The sequence below is a fragment of the Plecotus auritus genome (genome assembly GCF_963455305.1).
Source record: "Plecotus auritus genome assembly, chromosome: 1".
NCBI classification, from domain to species: Eukaryota; Metazoa; Chordata; class Mammalia; order Chiroptera; family Vespertilionidae; genus Plecotus; species Plecotus auritus.
In genome coordinates, this window is record NC_137770.1 from 45,925,273 (window position 1) to 45,948,622 (window position 23,350).

At 43.3% G+C, this 23,350-nt stretch overlaps 1 protein-coding gene across 2 annotated transcripts in view; it reads left to right on the forward strand.

Annotated features, from left to right (window-relative positions):
- Window positions 1-23,350, forward strand: part of CDKL1 (cyclin dependent kinase like 1) — a 54,914-nt gene that overhangs the window by 1,728 nt on the left and 29,836 nt on the right. The gene's annotated exons all lie outside the window — the stretch shown is intronic.

Genomic DNA, 23,350 nt, shown 5'->3' on the forward strand with positions numbered 1-23,350 from the left:
ATTTCTCCAGGACTCTCTAAAAACAAAAAAACAAAAACAAAAACAAAACCTCTTCTTTCCCCCATGAATTGAGTATGCGGGGCTATCTTTGGGTAAGGATCCTGAATGGGAAGCAGCAGCAGGCTTTGGATAAAATAGAGTGGGTGGATACTGGGAACACTTCCTTCTTTCGGCTTAGGATGTTCTTTACCTGGATGTTGCTGTTCTGAGAAAACACTTCCAACCACCCTCTTCCCGAAGTGCTCCCCTCGGAAGGGGTGAGCCCAGCCGTGTTCACCGCCTGGGCCCCTCTGCCCCTCCTCACCCTCTCTACACAGGGAGAGGTTCTCCCCATTTCTCCGGGGCCAGTGGACAGTTTTCACATTCTCAGGTAATAATTGCATTTCAAAGGGTTCCTTTACTCCAAAGAAAGGAACATTTCTTTCTAGTGGAGAGAGAGTCTGTTCCTGATTCTGAAGATCACCTGTGATGCCTCTCTGAAATCTCTCACCACTCTTTAGCAATATGGTATTTACAGGTGTAGCTCCCTTAATTACTGGACTTCCTCCAGAATGGGGACCTCGCCTCTGTATCTCTGTATCAAATACTTGGCATTTAGTAGGCCTCCAATAAGTCTTATTGCTGTGGTTTTTGTTTGTTTGTTTGTTTTAAGGGTTTGAAAAATAAGCTCTTGGGAAGGGGAGGTGTTGCCAATAAGTTAGGGAGTCAGAGGTGTTCTCTTGAATAACTGAATATTGATGTGCTCTAAGGATAGATTTGTGTGCACAGGAGCCTGCTTTCAAAGTGTGCCGCACCCCACTCTCCAAAATCAAGTGCACAGATGTAGACTCCCCTATCTGTGTGAGGCGATGGGACTAGATTTCTGTAGAGACTGTCCCTTTAAGCCCTAACTTTTCAGAATTCTGTGATATTCCTAACACCATTATGGTACTTACTAAATATTTGCTGAATAAGTGAATTGAGGGTATGTTGAATAAAGTTATGTTTTTCCATTTATTTTCTCAGTAATTACTTATAGAGCCCCATTGTGCCTAAAACATGTTTACACCAAGTTGTACGCACTTTCAGATGTTAACTTGTGGAAGGGAAGTAATTTCTTCTCAGCTCTCACTCAGGGTAGACTGGGTTCCTAATGGGCAGGCCTGTGCCATTCACCTGGTGTCTCCATGCCTGGCAAGAACCCTTTAAATGTTTGTTGAATAATGAAAACAAAGTGTTAGGAGGCATGTTTAAGCTAGACTTTGAGATGTTTAGGGAAGCATGGAATGAGAAAGAAAGCATTTGGGGCAAACAGTCTATCCAGGGAGAAGGTGTGTCAGTGGAAAGCAGTATATCGAGGAACATAATTAATACCTCCAGGCTTGGCCAAGATGCCTGCTGGGTGCTAACAGGCCAGGTAGAGAAGGAAGGAAAGGAAGCCAGGGTCCAGTGGGAGGGAGTGGGAGCGTTTTCCTGGGAACACAGGTCTGGCCCTGGGGTGTGATGGCTAGCACATGGCTGTACCTGGGTCCCAGCCGGCCTTCGGGGATTGGAGCCTGACTCCAGGGCAGGTGTTGTAGCCCCTGAGAACAGGAAATTGGCGATAGAGAGGAGAGAGGGGCAAGGGTTTTAGGGTATCATCTGAACTGGAATTGAAGGCAGGGCTTAAGTGCCATGGGAAGGAGGGGTACCGGGCTGTGAGCAAAACACAGTTCCCTGGGCCAGGGGAAGGCTGCAGCTCAGTGACTCGCTGAGTTTAAGTTCCTAGGTGTTCTTTGAATATCCCTCACAGAGCTGGGGCTTTAAATGACCCCTGGTGAGGTCAGGAGCTAGGAGGCAGGAGGACTGTCTGAAGGTACTCCAGTGACCTTAGCCAAAGCAGGTGAGGACAGGCAGGTGCTGATCACCTGGCTGCCCCATTACGATAAGGAAAGCTAGAAGGATAGGTCAAGGCCAGATGTAGAGGACTTTGAATGCCAGGCTAAGGAGTTTGGCTTTCTCCTATAAAAAAAAGGGAAGCTAGTCAAGTGTTTGTTTTGTTTGTTTGTTTGTTTGTTTTAGAAAGTTGTAATTTGTAGATATTTGGACTTCATGGACCAGTAATGTTTCAAAAAATTTTTTTTGGTTATTGTTATTTTTACAGATTGGGATAGGGTTGGCAGCATTTTAATCCTCAGCCAAGGATATGTGTTTCTTTTTTCAATTTATTTGAGAGAGAGAGAGAGGAGGTGGAGGGTGGATAGAGAGAGAGAGAAAGAGAAACATTGATGTGAGAGAGGAACATCAATCAGTTGCCTCCCATAAGTACCCTGACTAGGGATTGAACTCAGAACCTAGGTATGTGCCTTGACCGGGAATCGAACCTGCAGCCTTTTAGTGTACAGAACAGTGCTACAACCAACTGGACCACCTTGCAAGGCAAGGTTGTCAACATTTTAAAACATCAACTACTAACAACTATCACCGTCACTTCATAAATAAAAGGACATTTTAGTATTTAAAAAAAACTAGGAAAAACACAGTCTTTTTTAGAAAAAAACAATCTTCCCAAGAGAGAGAAGTTGACAACTATAAATAACATTTATGTACATTCATTTCTCTGGTGCGTGTGGGTATATGTGTACAGTTTGTGTGCATGTGAGTATATGTGTACCATTGCCCTTATTTTTCTCACTTCATTATCCATTGGTGAAAATGGCGACATCATTTGTTTTGTGAAGCCTGAATCTCATGAAACTAAGCACTATGTCTGGAACAAAAAGATTCCCCAGATCAGGTAATGTCCTGCTCAGTAGGATCTGTATCCAATACAACAAAATAATAGTACAAAAGAATTGAATGGTGTCTTGGAGTCTGTAATAGAATTTGGCCTGTATCAATCCTCAAGAAGTCCTTGGGTGTCTGTTTTTAAAACTGTTCATTTAACAATTTAAAGCCACTCCCAATAGTTGCTATTGAACGCTTAAAAATATGTGTTTCCTCTTAAGCAGATATGACTGTAGAAATTAATTGTCCAGCAATTGACTTGGTAATTTTTAAGGCAGCACATCTATAATGCTTACAATTCTTGGTGTGATAGCATATATAAAAATGTCACTATCCATTCAATGCTTTTGAGAATGATAATTATTATCAAGAAACCTGTTTTGCTAATATTTTTAGAAAAAATTTTTTTCTGAAAATTTGAAACACTTTCAAATGCATTATTTTGCACCATTTGGGAAAAAATGGGTGATACATTTTTATGAGGAAAATTTAGTATTTGTACTAATAAACTGCTTCTTAAACTAAATATAACCACTCTTCACCAAAAGGTGCTACTGCAGTCAACCCTTTAATGTTTTAATTTTGAATTAGATTTTATTCAGGTTAGATAATTAGGCTTTATTAAAAAAAATTAACAGTTACTCCAGTTAAAATCAGTCAACTCATAACGCTACTGTAAGAACAAATTAACTTCTCTTCTAGTGACAGTAATAAAATTATACTGCAATACCTGAGCTCAAAGCAACTATTCTACCCTTTCTCAAACTCATTTTCTCTTTTTTAATTAAATTTATTGGGATGAAACTGGTTAATAAGTTTATGTAAGTTTCAAGTGTACAATTCTATAATACATCATCTGTATATTGCAGTGTGTGCTCACAATCCAAAGTTTATTCTCCTTCTGTCATCATATATTTGACCCCTTTTACCCACTTCAACTTCTCCCCACCTCTCTTCCCCTCTGGTAACCACCATACTGTGTCCTGTGTCAATGAGGTTTTGTTTGTTTGTTTGTTTGTCAAACTCATTTTTCGTTGTGGAAAAATAAAAGGGAAAAATTCAATATTTTGAGTTAGTGCTTTGATGAAACACCAATGCATAATCTAGTTGACACATGTTCATTTGGCAAGTTTTTACAGAACTCTTGCCATGTACCAGGCATTATTCTTGGCCTGTTTTCTCATAGGGAAGGAGAGACTGACAGTAAACAAACAATTATATGTCAAGTGGTGAGAAATAAAACAAGATAAGAGAGAAAGAGTAATGGAGGGACTTGTTTTCTATTTAGGGTGGTTAGGAAAAGCCTTTCTGAATAATGACATTTAAATAGAGACTAAAAGGAAATGTGAAGGGATGACTCATTAGCTATCCAGGAGATGAGCTTCCAGGCAGAGGGAACAAGTACAAAGGCCCCAAAGCAGGGTCAAGTGATGGTTCTATGCATGTTCTCGTAGGAGCAAATAGATCAGTGTGTCTAGAGCAGAGTAAATAAGAATGAGGAGGGTCATGGGAGATGAAATTAAAGAGGTAAGGGGGTCAGACACTAGGGCCTTGTGGGCCATGGTAGGGCCTGTGGATTTTACTTTGAGTGTTTTGAGTAGAGGGATACCTTGGCATATCTTATATCCTAGAAGGATTCCTCTAGCTGCTGGTTACTCCGCCTCCACAATCAGGAAGATCATTTAGAAGACTTTTGGAGTAATCATGGGGTCAGAGTGGTAGGGTGGTGGTGGTCAGATTCTAGATTTATTCTCTGAGAAAAGCATATAGGAGTCTGGTGGTTGGATGAGGAGCCAAGAATGACTCCAACGGTCTTGACCTGAGTAACTGGAAAAGCAATGAGATAGAGTGAAGTACAAATTTGGGAGGAAGGAAATCAAGAATCCTCTTTTGTATATGTTACATTTGAGATGTGAATCCAAGGAGACTGTAAAGTGGGCAATTAATGTGCAAGTCTGGCATTAAGGGGAAAGTCCAGGTTGCAGATATTAAGTTGGGAGACATCAGCATAGCAATGCTAGTTAAAGCCGTGAGACTGGGTCACCATAGGGAATGCAGACACCAATATCAAAGACAGCCCTGGAACTCCAGCATCTGGACGTCAGGAAGATGGGGAAGAACCAGCAAGGGAGGCAAGAAGAGGTGATTGACAAGGTCAGAAAATCCTAAGACCAATGTTCTTAAAAGTTTAGTGAAGAAAATGTTTCAAGAATGAAGGAATGGCCCTAGCTAGTGTGTTCAGTGGTTAGAGCATCGGCCTTTACACTGAGGGGTCACCAGTTCAATTCCTGGTTAAGGTCACATACCTGGGTTGTGGGTTCAATCCCCAGCCCCAGTCAGGGCATGTGTGGGAGGCAACCAATCCATGTGTCTCTCTCACACCAATGTTTCTCTCTCTCTCTCTTCCCCTCCATCCCTTCCATTCTCTCTAAAACTCAATGGAAAACACATCATTGGGTGAGGATTAGCAAACAAAAAAGAATGAGGGAATGTCAATGGTGTCAAAGGTCATTGTTAGTAGAGACTTAGAATTAGGCATTGGCTTTGAAAATGTGAGGGTCATCTGAGATCTTGACAAGAGTGGTTTGCAGGGAGTTGTAGAAACGAAAGCTTCATCAAAGAGGGTACAAGAGAGAATGAGAGGTATAAAGTAGAGTCAGTAATATAAACAACTCTTTTAAGAGATTTTCTTATAAAAGGAAGCTAAGAAAACGGGCAGCAGGCACTTAGAAGGATGTGAGGTCAAGAGAATTTTTGTTGCTGTTGTTTTTAATACAGGAGAAATAAGTATATTTGTATGCCTATGGGATTAATCCAGTAAAGAGAAAACAATGGTGTTGGAGGGAAAGAATATCTGGCACCATGACATTAGGTTATTAACTTGAGCCATGACCCAAAAACATAGCTATAATAGCATAATAAAAGACCAACTCATGGACCAGCTGGGAGATTAGGCTACCTCTTATTTTATTTGGAATGTTGCTAGGTTCTTTACAGACACTATCCTTAATCTTTATGTAATAAGACTCACAGCTATCTTCAAACTATGGGTGTAGAACTTCTTCCACCAGCATGTATGAAATCTTCTGATTTGCATATGACCTATGAACCCTACAGGAACAAATTCAACCCCTTTTCATAACTAGGATTCAAGCATACTGGTATAAAGATATTTTGCATGAGAGGTAGGGTAGTCATGACAGAAACCAGATTTTAGAGGGAGACAAAATCCCTGAAAGAAAATCACCTTTAAGTCAAGAAGTCTGGCATGATAGGCTGAAGTCATCACAGGCCCTGTGATGGGAAGTGGGCACTGTTTCTGCATAAGCAGGTAACTGTACCTGAACCCAACCCAGCACCCTGGGATTAACTGTGTGTCCAACAAGAAAAGAGCTGTGTGTTGCAAAGCAAACACAAAACAACCAATCCAGGTCCCAAGCCCCTATGATGCTAAATCTTCTCTCTGTCGGATGAAAATGGTTGAACTATTGGAAGAGGAAGCAAGGAATTCCAACCTGCAGTGATGAAAAGAGTATATGCTCCTAGAGGAGTTGAGGACAGGACAGTGCCCCTATGAGGTGTCTGGGCAGACCTTCAGCAGACAGGGCCTTAGGTTAGATCAGACCAACATCAATCGAGGGCTGAAAGCAGCAGCTAGGACGTTGTCTGTGAGAACCCACCCTCCAGAAGAGAAGAAAAATGAGAAGGAATCACGTATTGCTATTGGTCACCCAGTAGACTTGAGCAAAGTGTCCTATATCCTTACCTAGGATGCACAAATTATACTTAGACAACCTAAACGGTATTGTTATCTCATTTCACAAATGGGTTTGTGATGGTTAATGATTTGCCATGTTCTCCTGGTTAGTGAGCTGAAATGCAGATACAGTTTTATCTGTCCCCAAGTTCATTCCCTGTTGCTCCCACACATCAGAACCATCATGTTACACCGAACACTACACTCTGAAGTCTCCCAATGACTGGTCCTCGGGGTTTATCCTGCTCTTGCTCCATCAGAGCCTTAGCTATGGGCTTCATCAGAGCCTTAGCTGTGGGACTCATGGCTGCCATGGATGCCTGGGTGCAGATTCTTACTGGAATAGTAGTTCTTTCCAACTGTCATTCCACAACCATCCTATCTAATAAAGAGGGAATATACTAATTGACCCTCACGCTGTTGCAAAGATGGTGGCGCCCATAGCCAATAAGGAGGGAATATGCTGATTGACTGCCCCACCCTCAAAGATGGCAGTGCCCACAGCCAATAAGGAGGGAATATGCTAATTGACTGCCCCGCCCTCAAAGATGGCGGCACCCACAGTCACAAAATGGTGGTGCCCAGTCCCCTCAGCCCTGCTGGGGTGGCAGGTGCACGCCTGCCTCCGAAGTCCCCCAGTCTCCTCAGCCCCTGGCCGCCCAGGGCTGGCCCGAGGCACAGGCAAGCCTCAGATGGCAGCTGTCCGGCCGCCCGAGGCTCAGGTAACCAGGGCTGACCGAGGCTTGCGCTGCTGGCAGTGGCAGCAGCAGAGGTGTGATGGGGTGTTGCTTTCCCCTGATTGCCAGGTCGCCTCCCGCCCCTGAGGGCTCCCAGACTGTGAGAGAGGGCAGGCCGGGCTGAGGGATCCCTCCTCCAGTGCATGAATTTTCATGCACCGGGCCTCTAGTGTAGATTATATTAGAAAGCAAGAAGTTAGGGTTTGCCACCAACAAATATAAGAATAACCATCGGGGGAAGTGCTCATTTAAAACGTTATTATTACAATAAAGCACACACATGTCACTTAAGATATGCAGATGACACCATCCTACTGGCAGAAAGTAACAATGATCTGAAACGTCTTCTGATGAAAGTCAAAGAAGAAGGTGCCAAAGCAGGACTGTATTTGAACATCAAGAGACAAAAATTATGACTATTACTACACAATGAAGACGTTGAAATTGTTAAAGACTTTGCTTACCGTGGTTCAGTCATCAATTCAAATGGAGACTGCAGGCAAGAAATCAAGAGAAGGCTGAGACTAAGAAGGCAGCAATGGAAGAATTAGGAACAGTCCCCAAGGGCAAAGATGTGTCATTGGAGACCAAAGCTAAGATCATCCACACCCTCATATTCCCAATTACTCAGTACAGATGTGAAAGTTGATCAGTGAAGAAGGCTGATAGAAAAATAATGATTTGTTTGAAATGTAATGTTGGAGGAAAACTCTACAGATACCCTGGACTTCCAAAAAGATGAATAAGTGGGTCATAGAGGAAATTAATTCTAAAACATTGTTGGAGGCAAAAATGACAAAACTGAAGCTGTTCTACTCCAGGCACATCCTGAGAAGGCAGGGTTCTTTGGAAAGGTCAGTAATGCTGGGAAAAATAGAAGGCAGCAGGAAACGAGGAAGACCAAATATGAGATGGATTGACTTCACAGAAGAAGCCACAGGCATGAGTATACCGGGGCTGAGTAGGACTGTTGAGGACAAGACATTGTGGACGTCACTCATTCATAGGACCACCCAGACTCAGAGCTGACTCGATGGCGCATAACACACACACACATCACCCCCACAAGGAAGAACACTGATCCTTGGGATAGGGGCCAAAAAAAGTCTAACTTTTGTATTCTATAAAGCACAGATATATAAACAAAACATATACAGATATAAAGTATATTTGTGGTATTAACATTTCTTTGGGAGCTGATTAGGAAAATATGTGTGAAAAGACTTCTTTGGGGGACAAATATGCAAAGAAGATTCATAGGGTATGGGAAGGTGAGAACGTTGAGTGTGTACTTTGTCGTCATGAATAGTAATAACCCACCAGATGTTCAGAGCACCCCTTTTTCCTACTGTCTCCTCACTTTCTGTAACCTTCCAGCGAGGCTTGGGCTGTGTGACTGCACAGGGATAGGAGCCATAGTCAGGAGGGGCAGTTTCTGGTCTGGCTCAGAGCTGTTAGGTGACTTTGGCTAAGCTCCAGTGCCTCCTGGAACCTGGCCACCTTATCGCCATGATTTATGTCTCTGTTTGGCATTGCTTCGCTGACTTTTTGCTGAGGGGAGCAGAGTACTTTTGGGCCAAATACCTACTTTAAGGCTGCAAAGGCAGGGAAACAGAGTAAAAAAGAGCAGTAAATTGGTGCAGCCACTGCAGAAAGCAGTATGGAGTTACCCCAAAACATTAAAAATTGTCCTGCCTATGACTCAGTGATTCTACTTCTGGGTATATATCCAAAGAAAACGGACATTAGTTTGAAAGAATATGTGCACCCTTATGTGCATTGCAGTGTTATTTACAATAGCCATGATTTGGAAGCAGCCCAAGTGTCTATCAGTAAATGAGTGGATAAAAAAAGCTGTGGTACAGACCTGGTTGGTGTGGCTCAGTTGGGTGAGCATTGTCCTGTGCACTGAAGGATCGCAGGTTTGATTCCTGGTCAGGGCACATGCCTGGGTTTCGGGTTTGATCCCCAGTAGGAGTGCATGCAAGAGGTAGCAGATCAATGTTTCTCTCTCACTCGCTCCCTCTCCCTTCCTCTCTCTCTAAAATCAATAAAAACATATTTTTTTTTAAAGAAAAGCTGTGGTACATGTACACAATAGAATGCTACTCAGTCGTAGAAAAGAAGGAAATCTTACCTTTTGCAACAGCATGGATGGACCTAGAGGGTATTATGCTAAGTGAAATAAGCCAGTCAGAGACAGACAGGTACTATATGATTTCACATATATGTGGACTCTAATTAACAAAATAAACTAACAAAATAGAAACAGACTCAGATACAGAGAACAGACTGACAGCTGTCAGTACGGAGGGGTTTGGAAGACTGGGTGAAAAAGCTGAAGGGATTAAGAAAAAACAAACAAAACTTATAGACCCAGACAATATGGTGATTACCAGAGGGAGAGGGAAATAGAAGAGGATAAAGAGGGGATAAATGACTTGGGGTGGTGAACACACAATACAATATACAGATGATGTATTATAGACTTGTACACCTGAAACCTATATAGTATTATTAACCAATGTCACCCCAATAAATTCGATTAAAAAAACAAGAGCATAGGAGAGAGAATGTGGAATTAAGCACTTAATTCCCCATTCCACTGAATGCTAGTGGAGTGCCATGTGAAAGCTCCCAGCTCTAGAATCTAATTAGAGCTTTTACAATTTTTAAAGGCTTTTGCTTCCCTGATATTAGTTTAATAATATTCCCCAACTCAATAAAAGTCTCAATGGAAAATTCTGTGACTTCTTTAAGAATTTAATCCTGCTGCTGCTAATTGGTGCTAATTTCTAGTTCCCCTCTCTTCAAATTGTTTAGCTGGCTGGTTGAAATGGATTAGTAACATTGCTGTAAGTTGTGTTAGCTCTGTTCAACATCCTCTGTTATGGCTTATATGAGATTACAAACCCCGCTGATCACTTAAATGAGTGAAACAGGCTGACCATAAGACAAGATGGAGGGGAGAATGGGTAACTGGGGACTTCATGTCTCATGTAAATTGGCAGGCCATGGTTCAGCTCTATAGCCTGCAAGCCTAGAGGGCTGGATTTTCAGTCTTTCTTTAAAAACCCAGAAATCAGAATTTTATGTAAAATCTCTTTGGTTTATCCCCACAAATTTTTGTTTTGAAAATATTTTCAAAATATAAAGAAGTGGTAAGAATAATACAATGAATATCTCCATATGCTTATCTAAACTCATTAATTGGCTGTTAGACATCTTCATTTCCTTTCTGTCTCTGTCAGTCACACACACACACACTCACACACACACACTCACACATACACACACACACACACTCACACACACACACTCACACATACACACACACACACACACTCACACATATACACACACACTAACACACACACACACACACTTTTTTGGCCAAATTATTTTCCTAAGTATGGAGTATAACTCTCCTAGAACAAGGGCATTTTTCTATATAACTACAATATGATTTCTACACTCAAGAAATTTATCTTTGACACAATAATAGTATTACGGTCTGTGCTCAAATTTCTCGTATTGTCCCAATAATAGTTGTCTAACTAACTATATATATAATCCAGGATCTAATCAATGACAATACATTGCATTTAGTTGTCATGTCTCTTTACTATACCTTTAAAAGAGTTCCCCAACTTTTAAATTCTTTTTTGGTCTTTCATGATATGGCATTTTTGAAGCATCTAGCCAATAGTATTGCAGAATGTGCCTCAACTTAGGTTGTCTGGCTGTTCCCACATGATTGATGCAGGATCAAGGTTTTCAGTGGGATGCTGCGTGGGTGAGGATGTGTCCATCACACTAGTCTCCTCAGGAAGTGCATGATCCCATAATTGGTGCTATCAGTATTAATCTCATGGTTAAGATGGGTCTGCCATATTCCTCAATTGTAAAGAAACATTTCCCCTTTATAGTTAATAAGTAACCTGTGGGGTTGTAATTCTAAACTTGTTCCCCAATAACTTTCACCCAATGATCCTTGCCTCAATCAATTATAATAAGAGTTATTGTAAAATGGTGACTTTCAACAATTCTTTCTATATTCATTAGTTATGATTTTTCAGTTAAAAAAAAAAAGATCTTTCCTTCACACCCCACCCCTGTCTGATACATATATTTTCTACTATCACTGTGAATTCGTGGGCTTTTTTCAACATGTTAGAAACCATCACTGTCATTATTCTTTTTTGTTCTCAAATTGCACACATCTGACCACTTGGAGCTCCTGGGACCCAGGTCCTTCGTCCTGACAGAGGCCTATCATTCCTTTAGTGTGTCTTTGCTATGTGCACAACAAATGTCTCAGGCTCATCCTGCCCCCGCTCTGGAATCAGCCATTTTCCCAACGGCCCAGTTTACTTCAGTGAAAATGAATCTGACTTTAAAACATGGACAAGTCGCCCTAGCCAGTTTGGCTCAGTAGATCAAGCGTCGGCCTGTAGACCAAAGGGTTCGATTCTGGTTGGGGGCGCGGTCAGGGCGCATGCAGGAGGCAACCAATCGATGTGTTTCTCTCACATCGATGTTTCTCTCTGTCTTTCCCTCTCTCTTTCACTCTCTCTAAACGATCAATGGAAAAATATCCTCCGTGAGGATTAAAAACAAAAAAATAAGAACATTGACAAGTCAATTTTAAAAATAATTAAACACCATTCAAGCCAAACAGAACACATCTGGAGACAGTGGCTGGCCTGCAGGCTTAGTTTTGGGCCTTCTGATTATACAGCTTTCATGCCATGCAGATGTCATGAGAGGATGGCAGAGCCATTTGCCGTCCATTGGTACATAGATAGGTGTTGGCAGTTTGTGGAAGCTGGTTGTCAGCAGCATGGAAGAGAAAGCAGAGCATTCCCTTCCCCACAATGATAGCAACCAAACAGTCCCCGTATCATCCTCTTTATGTATTTGTTCAACAAGTGGAGACCTGTTCAATTTCCTTTTTACAAGATAGCATACTAACTGCAAATAGTAACTGACTGTTTTGTTTGTTTATTAGAAGATTTTTTGCCTTAGCTCATAACGTGTTTATCTAGAAAGATTGTATTCCTGCTGTGTAGTGAACTCCTAAGTAATAAAGCTGCCACACAAATATTTCAAGAACAAAAGAGGCAGAAATCAACAAGCTGGTTCATTACCTTCTTAAAGGCACCCAGTTTGTCAGGGGATTAAGCGCATGCCATCTGCTCTAAATGCTCCTCCGCACATCCAGCCACACACCTCAGACTCTAGAAAATAAAATACCACAGAGCTGGAGAAGGCAGGATAAGTGATTTTATAATACACACTGATAAAAAAAATAAAAGTTGCTATTGCTTTATTTTTCCATTTAAATTCTTTTTATTTCCAGCACATCGAATTTACAGGTAGGCAACCTGTTACATACAGGATGGGGCAAAAGTAGGTTTACAGTTGTTTGTAGGGAAAATAATACAATACTTCATAACTAATACTACAAGAATAAACTCTCTGTTTTGTGTACTTACAACTGTACACCTACATTAGCCCACCGTGTATAGTTATTATAGAATAGTCAAACCAGAAGGCAGTACTTTTTATACAGGACGGAAAATTTTTCTAAGTGGGCCAGACTTGTGTCTTTCACTTTAAATTTTTTTAATGTTTTAATTCACCTTTTTATTTGGCAGGATTCATGTGTTAGGCCACAAATTTGCTCTCAATGGGCATATTTTCTTGCTAATTATTAACCTTCTTTATTACTTATCAACTTTAAAAGCACTGTAGTAAAAATGCTGTTGGGTAAAATTGCCTGGTTGAAAATCTTTGAGCTCCATTTCTTTTTTTGGTTAGAAAAAGGAAAGGTGAGTGTCTAAATCAACGGATGCTATCAACCATATGTAAAAACCAAACAAATAATTTGCTTTATAACTGTCAGTATATTGCTGAATTCGTTTTTGGCCGGGTCATTGTTCATTTTCATTTTGATCACATTTATACTATTGCTTCTTTCCTGGTACTTTTCACGTTCGTCATTAGTCACAAGAAAACAGATCGAGCATCAGTGTGCACATTCTTAGCCTGTGCTGGGTCTGGAAAGGCATCCAGACGAGATCACAGCCCGGGTCTCTGGCCAGAGGACCAGCCTGGTACATTCTGTCCCGTCCATGTTGTCCACAGCAAACCTAAAATAACTTCAGCCCCCCACCCCCCAGCCACCTGTCCACCTATGGTTCCAGCCTTTTCAGGACCCCTCCTCTCCATATGTCACACCCTTTCCTTCTCTACTCATCCCTGAAACAAAACTCAGCCAAGGTATCTACCATGGGGGTGCTTGGCATTTGGAGGAAATGTGGGATCAAGGCACTTTTTTTTTTTTTTTACCCAAAAAGTTAAAGAATAATTCCTCAGCAACACCGTAATGATGGGTGTGGAATATTTCCCTCTAGGCTGGAGATGGTGGTAATAATTAAATAGCTTTTTAAATAATGAAAATAGCTTTTCCTTCCCCACAGCTGATGTATTAACTAGTTCCCTGAAACTAACTTCAAAATATCTATCTTGATTTGACAATACAGTGAAGAGAGCTAAGCAAGTCATTTAAAAGACATTTGTATGATAAAGTAATATATACTTACATAAGAACAAACTGAAGATACAGAAGAATGTAAAGTGAAAAATGAAACCTACCTTGTCCTTCACTCTCCATTCTCGCTCCCTTCCCCCCACCCACAGTCTCTCATATGTCATTCCAGAGGACTTCTGTGCTTATACAAGGACATATATTTCCTTCTTAAAAACAGATACAAATGCTGTCATATTGAATCTACTGTTCTATGATTTCCTTTTTACATTTCACAATATACTTGGACATCTTTCCAAGTCAGCACATATAGATATGCCTTATTCTTTTTAATAGCTACATACTATTTTATCATTTGAATGTACTATAAAGTCCTATAGTTATTTATTTAACTACTCATGTATTAATGAACATTTGGGTTTTCTGCCCTGAAAATTTGGGAGAATATGGGGGATAGAAAGCATGCTTTCTCTAAGTGATCACCAGGAGGGGTGATGAGAGAATCCAGTCCCACTTCCGCTCCTGGATCCCAGGCCCACAGATTCCCTACTGAAATGAAGGCATAGCACCATGTGGTGGCCGCTGGTTCAGTGCATGTGTCCTCGAAGGCTGGGGTACAGCTTCCATCATTCCCTTAGGCTGGCTGGTTGCAGGTGACGAGGTTTTTAGTAGAACCGGTGGATTCCATAGCTATGTGTTAATTGTCATGCCTCCTTCACAGTAAAATGGGCCCGTTGGTCTGATGTTGTGTGGACGCCCATGCTCGTAAAGCAAACATTCTCTAAGCTCGTGATTGTGGGGCAGGCAGGAAAGGAAAACCCCGTGCAAGAATTAGTATCAATTCCGGTAAGGACAATCACAACCCTTCCACGGAGCTGCTGGTCTCCTTCAAGGACAGTGCATGTCAGTCCCCAAGCGTCAGGTTGTTACTGGCAGTTTAGGTCCTCAGCAGCAGCAGCCAGGTCAGCCTTGGCGAGAGGGAGCCCATGCTGCGGGGCCATGCATCGCCGCCACCCCTGCAGCCATGGCACCCTGCGCATGGATCGGTTACACAAGCCCCGGGGTGGCCAAGGACAGAGCAGGCTGGCAGCCACCAGAGAAGACACCCTCTGCCTGGTTGCTCAAGGCTTCCTTGGCATCAGTGAGGCCCAAAGACCCTCAAGCGCTGTGCTCGCTCCCACGAGTACAGTTTATGCCTCTTCTCCAAATGCTTTTGATCTTGCTCCGTCCAATCTACCCACAGATCCATGCTTTTCGCAGGTCCTTTCTTCGTCATGCAAAGTGGGCCATCCACTGCAGTGCTTGAAGCTCTGTCCTTTCATCACTGTCCTGCAAGGCCTCCGCCCAGGTGCTTGGTGGTGGCAGACCGAGTGCCAGCATAATGAGCCGATCCATCTGTGAGCTGGTCTTGGGTTTTTCTCCGCCATTCGTTGTAAACTCCCATGGAACCATACATAAAAGCCAATTGTAGGAGGGGTGTCAGTGCAACAAAGCAGATGACTTAGGAGAATGAGCCACCCCTTTTTGTACCTTGCTTGTTTTCCCCCGGACCTTCTGGAGCCCGATCACAAAAGTATAGTTTTCATGGTTTGGTGGATTACTGGTGCATCCTCGCAGCCTTATGACTGTGTGTCTCTATTACCCAGCTCACAGGGCAGCTCTGGGCCACAGAATCACCTGATGTCCCATGGTCAGGTGCTCAGTCTCTCTTAGGGAGGTAGCAGGTGTCCTTGTCAGGAATTAAGTCCCAGGTCACGGGACAGTGCTCCCAGGCCAATGAATTCCCCCTTTTCCAGCCTTATATTTCCCCACTGCACGGTCCAGCAGGCTTAAGTTTCCTGCTGGTACGTAGGAGCCAGGTCTTGTCATTCTCAAGGACAGCTATTTCCTCCTGGAGCAAGAACCATATTGCCTTGCTGAGGCACTGTTACAGCCTCATCCTAGTTATAGGTCTGTGGGCCCTGGCAGGAGGTGGGGATTCAGTCAGGAGCCACCTGCCTCACTGAGGTATTTCCAGGTCTTCATGTGGCAAAGGTGTAAGATGCTGCTTCTCCCAGCCTAGAGGGCTCTGAGAAATTTGAGGGTTTAAGATTCTCAGACTCATCGCCCTAAATGTCCCTATCCCAGACCTCTGGGTCCCTCGCTTTTCTCACCAGAGCCCTGGCTTTGGCATAAGAGATCTGTTGAGACTGTGCATCGTTGCTTTTGTATCTCTGCTACTCTTACATGTGAAGTCCTGAGCCTGCTTTTAGCACACTCTATCCTGCATCTACGGGAGATAAATGTCTCTTTAAATACTATCATAGAGGCTTTTTTTTTTTTTTTTAATCCTCACCCAAGGATATGTTTCTTATGGATTTTAGAGAGAGAGGAAGAGAGACAGAGTCAGAAACAGAGACAGAGACAGAGAGACAAAGAGAGAGAAACATTGACCCGTTGCCTCCTGTATGCGCCCCAGGCTGGAAACTGAACCCGAAATGTGTACGGGACAATGCTCCAACCAACTGCATTACCCGGTTGGTCAGGGCTGCCATAGAGGCCTCCTGACTCCCACAGTTGATGGATGGCTAACCGGAACCTATCTATCATTTTCTCGTTTCTTTTGTCAACGCCCTAACGGTGTTAACAAAGGCCAGTCATTCGATAATCCCTGTAATTATCATTGCCCCACATTCGTCACGTGCCACTGCTAATGCATAAGGCAGTCTGCACCACATGCAAAAGCAGGACTGATGGAAATCTCAGTAATTGTGTTGTTGCTGCTCCCCAGAGCTTCCTCTCGCCCCACTTGCCGGCAGCTGTGGGGGCCTGGCCATCTGCTTGGGGACTGATCCAGTTCCAGAATCCCATTCTGAAGATCTGCTTGCTAGGGCCACTTCTAGTACCAACTCTCTCAGCCTGGACACCTCCCAGAAAGCAGGCCCAGACAAGCGACTCTGTTAGTAGCTTATTTTGGGAAGCGATACCAGGGAGCAGGAGTGATACCGGGGGTCGGAGAGAGGGAAAAGGGGAAGGAGGAAAAGCCAATGCAGGGGCAGAGGCACTCCTCCTTCCAGGTCTCTGCAAGGAGCCTGAGGACCAGAGGATTTACCCACCACTTCCTGTTCCCCATTGGTCAAGGGTTTGCCCCATGGAGTTTGACCTCCTGCATGTTAGAATCAACCCGCCAGCATCCCATATCCCTGCACCCAGCAGCCCCGGGCAGAAAGCCAAGGCACAGCGTACAGCTGAGGTGAGGGCTGCTGGCTACATCTGGGCACAGCTGAAGCTGCAGCAATGGCTAAATTAAAGGATGCCCTGAAGGATGGGAAGCAGCATGTGAGAGGCAGCAAATGCTGACCTCCTTGCTGTTCTGCAAACATTCCAGGCAGGATCCCACAGAAGAGCCTTTGGGATGGCAGTTCTTTCGGCCAGGAGCATTTTTCTGGAAATCGTCATGACTCTCACCTTCTCTAGATTTCTTTTCCATTTGTTACCTTTTCAGTGAGTTCTTCTCTGCTCACCATGTTTTAAATTGCAACCCCCTATCATAGTATGTTCCCTACCTGCTATATTTCTTTCCATAAGACTCACCACCACCCAGCATGCTCAAACACAGGGGTGGCATCAAGTAAGTTTACAGTTGTTCCTATGGAAAATATAATCCTATCTAATAAAAGAGTAATATGCAAATTAACCATCACTCCGCTATACCCACAAGCCATGCCCACCAGCCAATCAGGAGCGAGTATGCAAATTAGCACAACCAAGATGGCTGTGGCCACAGAGCGAGCAGGCTTGGGTTTCCCTGGAAATGGAGGAAGCCAAGCTTTCCACACACCCTGGCGGGCCCAGGCCTCCACTCAAGGCTACAAAGTTTCAATTATAGAAGATAAATAAATCCCAACAAAAATGATGGCAGCCACGGAGCTGGAGAGAGCAGGAGGCTTGGGTTGCCCCTGGCGATGGAGGAAGCCAAGCTCCCGCAGCCCTGGCCTGCCTTGGCCTCCGCTACAAAGTTTCAATTGTAGAAGATAAATAAATCCCAACAAAAATGTCTGCAGCCACGGAGCAAGCAGGAGGCTTGGCTCCGCTCAAGGCTACAAAGTTTCAATTATAGAAGATAAATAAATCCCAGATACCAGAGCCTCCACTTGGGTCGCCGGGGGGCATGGCCGGCCTGCAAACCACCACAAGCCCCTTGCCCAGGCCGCCCCATGCCCCAAGGGAACCCCCCCTGATCCGGGACACCCTTCAGGGCAAACCAGCTGGCCCCCACCTGTGTACCAGGCCTCTATCCTATCTAATAAAAGAGTAATATGCAAATTGACTGTCACTCCAACACACAAGATGCCTGCCCCCTTGTGGACACAAGATGGCCACCATAAGATGGCCAGCAGGGGAGGGCAGTTGGAAGGGACCAGGCCTGCAAGGGAGGGCAGTTGTGGGCGATCAGGCCAGCAGGGGAGGGCAGTTAGGGGTGACCAGACTGGCAGAGGAGGGAAGTTGGGGGCGACTGGGCCTGCAGGGGAGAGCAGTTGGGGCGGACCAGGCCTGCAGGGGAGAGCAGTTAGGGGTGACCAGGCCTGCAGGGGAGGGCAGTTAGGGGCAAACAGGCTGGCAGGGGAGCAGTTAGGCATCAATCAGGCTGGCAGGGGAGTGGTTAGGGGGTGATCAGGCTGGCAGGCAGAAGCAGTTAGGGGCAATCAGGAAGGCAGGCAGGTGAGCAGTTGGGAGCCAGCAGTCCTGGATTATGAGAGGGATGTCTGACTGCCCGTTTAGGCCCGGTAGGATCGGGCCTAAACGGGCAGTCGGATATCCCTCGAGGGGTCCCAGATTGGAGAGGGTGCAGGCTGGGTTGAGGGACACACACCCCCGTACATGAATTTCGTGCACCAGGCCTCTAGTTAATAAATAATAATACAAGAAAAAACTGTTTCATGTACTAACAACTGTAAATACACTTTTACCCACCCCTGTATGAGCTCCTGACAGCAGAGATTTTTGTCATCTTTGTTAAATATTATAACTCCAGAGCTTAGAATAATGTCTGGCACAGAGTAGGGCTCAGTATATGTTTTAAATAACAATGTGCATCAAATGAATATATGAAAATAGAATAATTTTGATCTTAATAATGTATTTCCTATTTTCATCTATTTTTATAAAATTATTCAGTGGTTTGTCTTCTTCATTCAACATACATCATTGTCATAAGATCAATAGAGAGGCCTCTGTTAATCTCATTACTTTTAATAACTGCACAATATTTAATACTTCATAGTTTAAATGTATCACAATTTATTTAGCCATCCTCTTCTATCAGAGGAGGTTTGTATTATTTCCAACTTTCTACCTATACTAACAATACTGCAATAAGTATCCTTGTACATATCCTTGTATGCAGTGGTGTTTTTATTTACGTAAGGTATGTTCCCAGAAGTGGTGTGCTGGGTAAAAGTGTCTGTGTGTGTGAGTGTGTGTGTGTGTATGTGTGTACATGTGTTTCACTAGACTTTATTTTTTAGAACAGTTTTAGATTTACAGAAATTTGAGATGATCCTATAGAGAGTTGCCATCTACCCTCCACCTAGTAAGATGTATTATTAACATCTTACATTGGTACAGTACATTTGTTATCATTAATGAAATAGCACTGATACATTATCATTAACTAAAGTCCATACTTTATTCCGATTTCTTTCATTTTAATCTAATGTCCTTTTTCTGTTCCAGGATCCCATCTGGGATACCAAATGGCATTTACTCGCCACGTGTCCCTGGGCTTCTCTTGGCTGAGACAGTTTCAGATTTTCTGTGGTTTTGATAGCCATGACAGTTTTGAGGAATACTGGTCAGGTGTGCTGTGCCAGCACAGCCAAGCTTTCGGTGAGCACGAGGAGGGGTGGTGAAGGATTAAAGAAAAGACATTCAAGAGAATACAGCTGGGGCTCGGCGGATCTCCTGTGCCTGGATGAGGACACAGACAGATCCTGCCGGCAAGCTGAGGCTTTATTTTATAGTGAGAGATAAACAAGGGAAGTGGTCAACATAGTTACAATGTTCTTGTGAGTTTCACCTTGTTTTGGCAGCACTTGCTGCACCTCCCACAGCCCATTAGCTACCTAGGAAGGATCTAGGGAGCGCTATAAGGTCACGCTTAATTATGCTGGGAGAGCTCTGCCTCTAAGCTGGGACTTGTTTGTGGCTCTGCCACAGGTCAACCTGAGGCTTAACCCTATAGCCGCTCCCTACAGTCAGGTGTTTTGTAGAAAGTGCCCCTGTTGGAATTTGTTTGTTGTTTTCTTCATGATTAGGCTGGGGTCCCAGATTTTGGCAGGAAAACCACGTCACCTGGCTGAGGTAGTGTTAAATATTGTCAGGTTTCTCCAAGGAAGTCACTCTTGCTGTCTCTCCATCCTGTGCGCTTTGGAAGGAAGTCACTATGTGCAGCCCACACGCGAAGAGTGGGGGGTTCGGCTCTCCTCCATGGAGGCAGAGTATCTACAGGAATTATTTGGAATTCTTCTACATAGATGTATTTATTCTCTCCTATTTATTTCTCAGTCAGTCAGTCAATCATTCATATCAGTAGGGACTCATGGATATTTGTGTTCCTTTGACATACCCCCATCAATATAGGATTTGTTTTTGTTTTATCATTTCCTTCCTTTCTGGCTTTATCTTGTGCATTTCTTCCCTATCTAGAATCATCCATTTTCTCCCAGGAGCCCTGGTTCCCTTAGTTGGAGAAGGGCATTAGCAACCAAGATTTGAGCTCTAGGTGCACATGTTGCCACTGGGGTATGGTTGCTTCTAGGCTCTTTGATCTGACAGAGCAATGTCATATATGTGTGAATACCAGCCCCTGTATACAGACATATCTACAGTTTGTTCTATAAGTAATCACCTGTACCTACATTTAGCTAAACATGAGTTCATACCAATGTCTCCAACTCTAATCCAATGTTTAAAATACAGAGAGAAACTAAAAGGAAGACCAAAGTAAAATTGCAACAGCAAAGGCAGAAACTTGAACACAAGAAACTATACCTGCGTCTGAGTGGCCCAGGCTTCTAGGTACAGCATAGCTGAAGGATGGCGGTCACTAGCCTGGTATGAACCACTGATTACTCCGGATTGGACCAGCCCAGCTCAGAATGCTGAGGAATGAGACTGGGCCTGAGGCTTTGGCTTTACATACTCATGATAACGAAGGGATTCTAATTAAATGAGCCCTGAACTAAATCTTTATAGGATATATGGTAATCCAGTCTTGTCTATTAAGATGACTTGTATGTATAATAAACATGTTGAGTAAGCCTGTGAACATCCTTCCATCTTGTTGCTTGGTTCTTCTCATCTGATTCCTCTCTATGTCCCTAAAGAAGCCCATTCAGTATTGAAGTAGAACCATCCTCACCCTCTTGAATGACATTGTGAATGTTGAGCTGTGATTGAAACCTCTGGGCTACTGATTGCAAACTGGTTTCAAGACCAGAGGTGCCTCTCTGAGTTCTGCCCCCGGAGTCAACAGAGAGAGAGAGGAGTAATGTGGTTTGAGATGCTATACCCATAGGATCTGGCTCCTGGTCTCACCACTGCACTGACACTGCTTCCAGGGAGGTCGCATGACCCCTGCCTGGAGAAACCCACCAGGCACTCAGGCCTCTCCCCACTTGACCTTTCAGCAGCATCCATCACTGCAGTCTGTTTGTCCTTCCATATGATGCCCGTGGCATCATGCATCATGCTCTGTTATCTTCTTTCTTATCTTGGGGGGCCTTCTTCCCTCTCTCTTCCTTCCCTCTCTCTTCCTTCCCTCTCTCTTCTTCCGCCCTTCAGATGCGCAGGGGTTCCTTGGGCCTCTTTCCTCCTCACTCGTTCTTCTGGGCAATCGCATGTGTCCATGGACTCACTTACACGCATGATGACTCCTGGCTTTTCTCTTCAGTTCTAACTCCAGCCAACCTGATGGTTCCACTTTGGTATCTCAGAGTTCCCAACATGCCAAAAATAGTAATTTCTTCCCCAGAGAAACCATTCCCTCTCCCACTGCTGACCCCACCATCTGCCCCATGATACAAACCTTTGGTCATTCTTGATGACTTCCTCTTCCCCCTCCCCCACCTCCAGTCCATCACCACATCTGACTATTCCAATAACAAAGAACATCTCTGAAAAGTGCCTTTCTCGCCATCTGTCTGGCCTCTGCCCTGGTCCACGTTCTAGATACGCACCTTCAGGCACATCAGATTGAAGTCTTCCTCGTTTTCCTGTCTTAAAATCTTTCATCAGCTTAGGAAGTGTGATTTATTTATTCATCCACAAATAATTGCCGAGGCCCTGTGCTGGGGGTTCAACAACAAACACAGTCCTTACATTCTGTGGAATGTATCTATTATATCTGTTGACAGCAGAGGACATTAAACAACCAACTGAGGAATGCTTACTCTGTAATTACTTAGTAAATGCAACAGGTTCTGAAGGACACATGCTTCCGGGGAGCTACCAGCCATGCAGGGGCATTGACCTCCTTAGGAAGGGGCATTTCATCTGAGCCTTAAAGGATGAGTTTGTATTAACTAAACCAGTAGTCGGCAAACTCATTAGTCAACAGAGCCAAATATCAACAGTACAATGATTGAAATTTCTTTTGAGAGCCAAATTTTTTAAACTTAAACTATATAGGTAGGTACATTGTTATTAACTTAATTAGGGTACTCCTAAGCTGGCCTTTGCTAAAAACGTCCTCAATCTGATTGAGGTGCATTCGCTGAGGTCGACCCCTTCCAACTCTCCCATTCACACTCGTCTTGTATATTTGTTTCGTCTGTCTCTTTTCGTTCATCCTCTCTATATGTCCAAACCATCTCAACATACATTTCTCAATCCTCAACACTACATCTTCTTTCACTCCACAACGTTCCCTAAAATTAACAATAAACTTTACTTAAAGTTTTAAGTCTTAATTGAACTATAGGTACATTGAATAAAACTTGCTATCATACTTAATAACGATATTATTTATTGATAAAATTAAATTCCTTACAATTTGCCTTACACTATCCATAAAATTAAATCATGACAATGACTGACAAACACTAATGTGAACAATGGCTTTGCATCTCCTTGGAAAGTTTGGGTAAGTCAGGTTTGTATGTTGTTGTTTTTAATTTTAGGCACGATTCCAGGTTCTCATCAATAAGACGACTTCTCAATTTACTCTTGATAAGGTTCATGCTTGAAAATGATTGTTCGCATAAATATGTAGACCAGAATAAGGAAAGAACAGCAAATGCTAGTTTTTTCAGTTGATTATATGAGTCAGGAATACTATTCCAGGTGTTAAAAATCAACATATCTTCTTTCTCCAGGTCTTTCAAAGCAGACCACTTGTGCTGTGAACTAAGGTCACATTTGTTTTTCTCCAATATTTCTATATCAGCACAAAGACGTTCAAATTTCAAGCTCCACAATTCTTTGTTTTTTAAATCCAGCAATTGCATTTCAAAGTTGCCAATGTCAATATTAAAGGGAGAAAAATTTAATTCTGTTACAGTAGCATTAAGAGGTTTT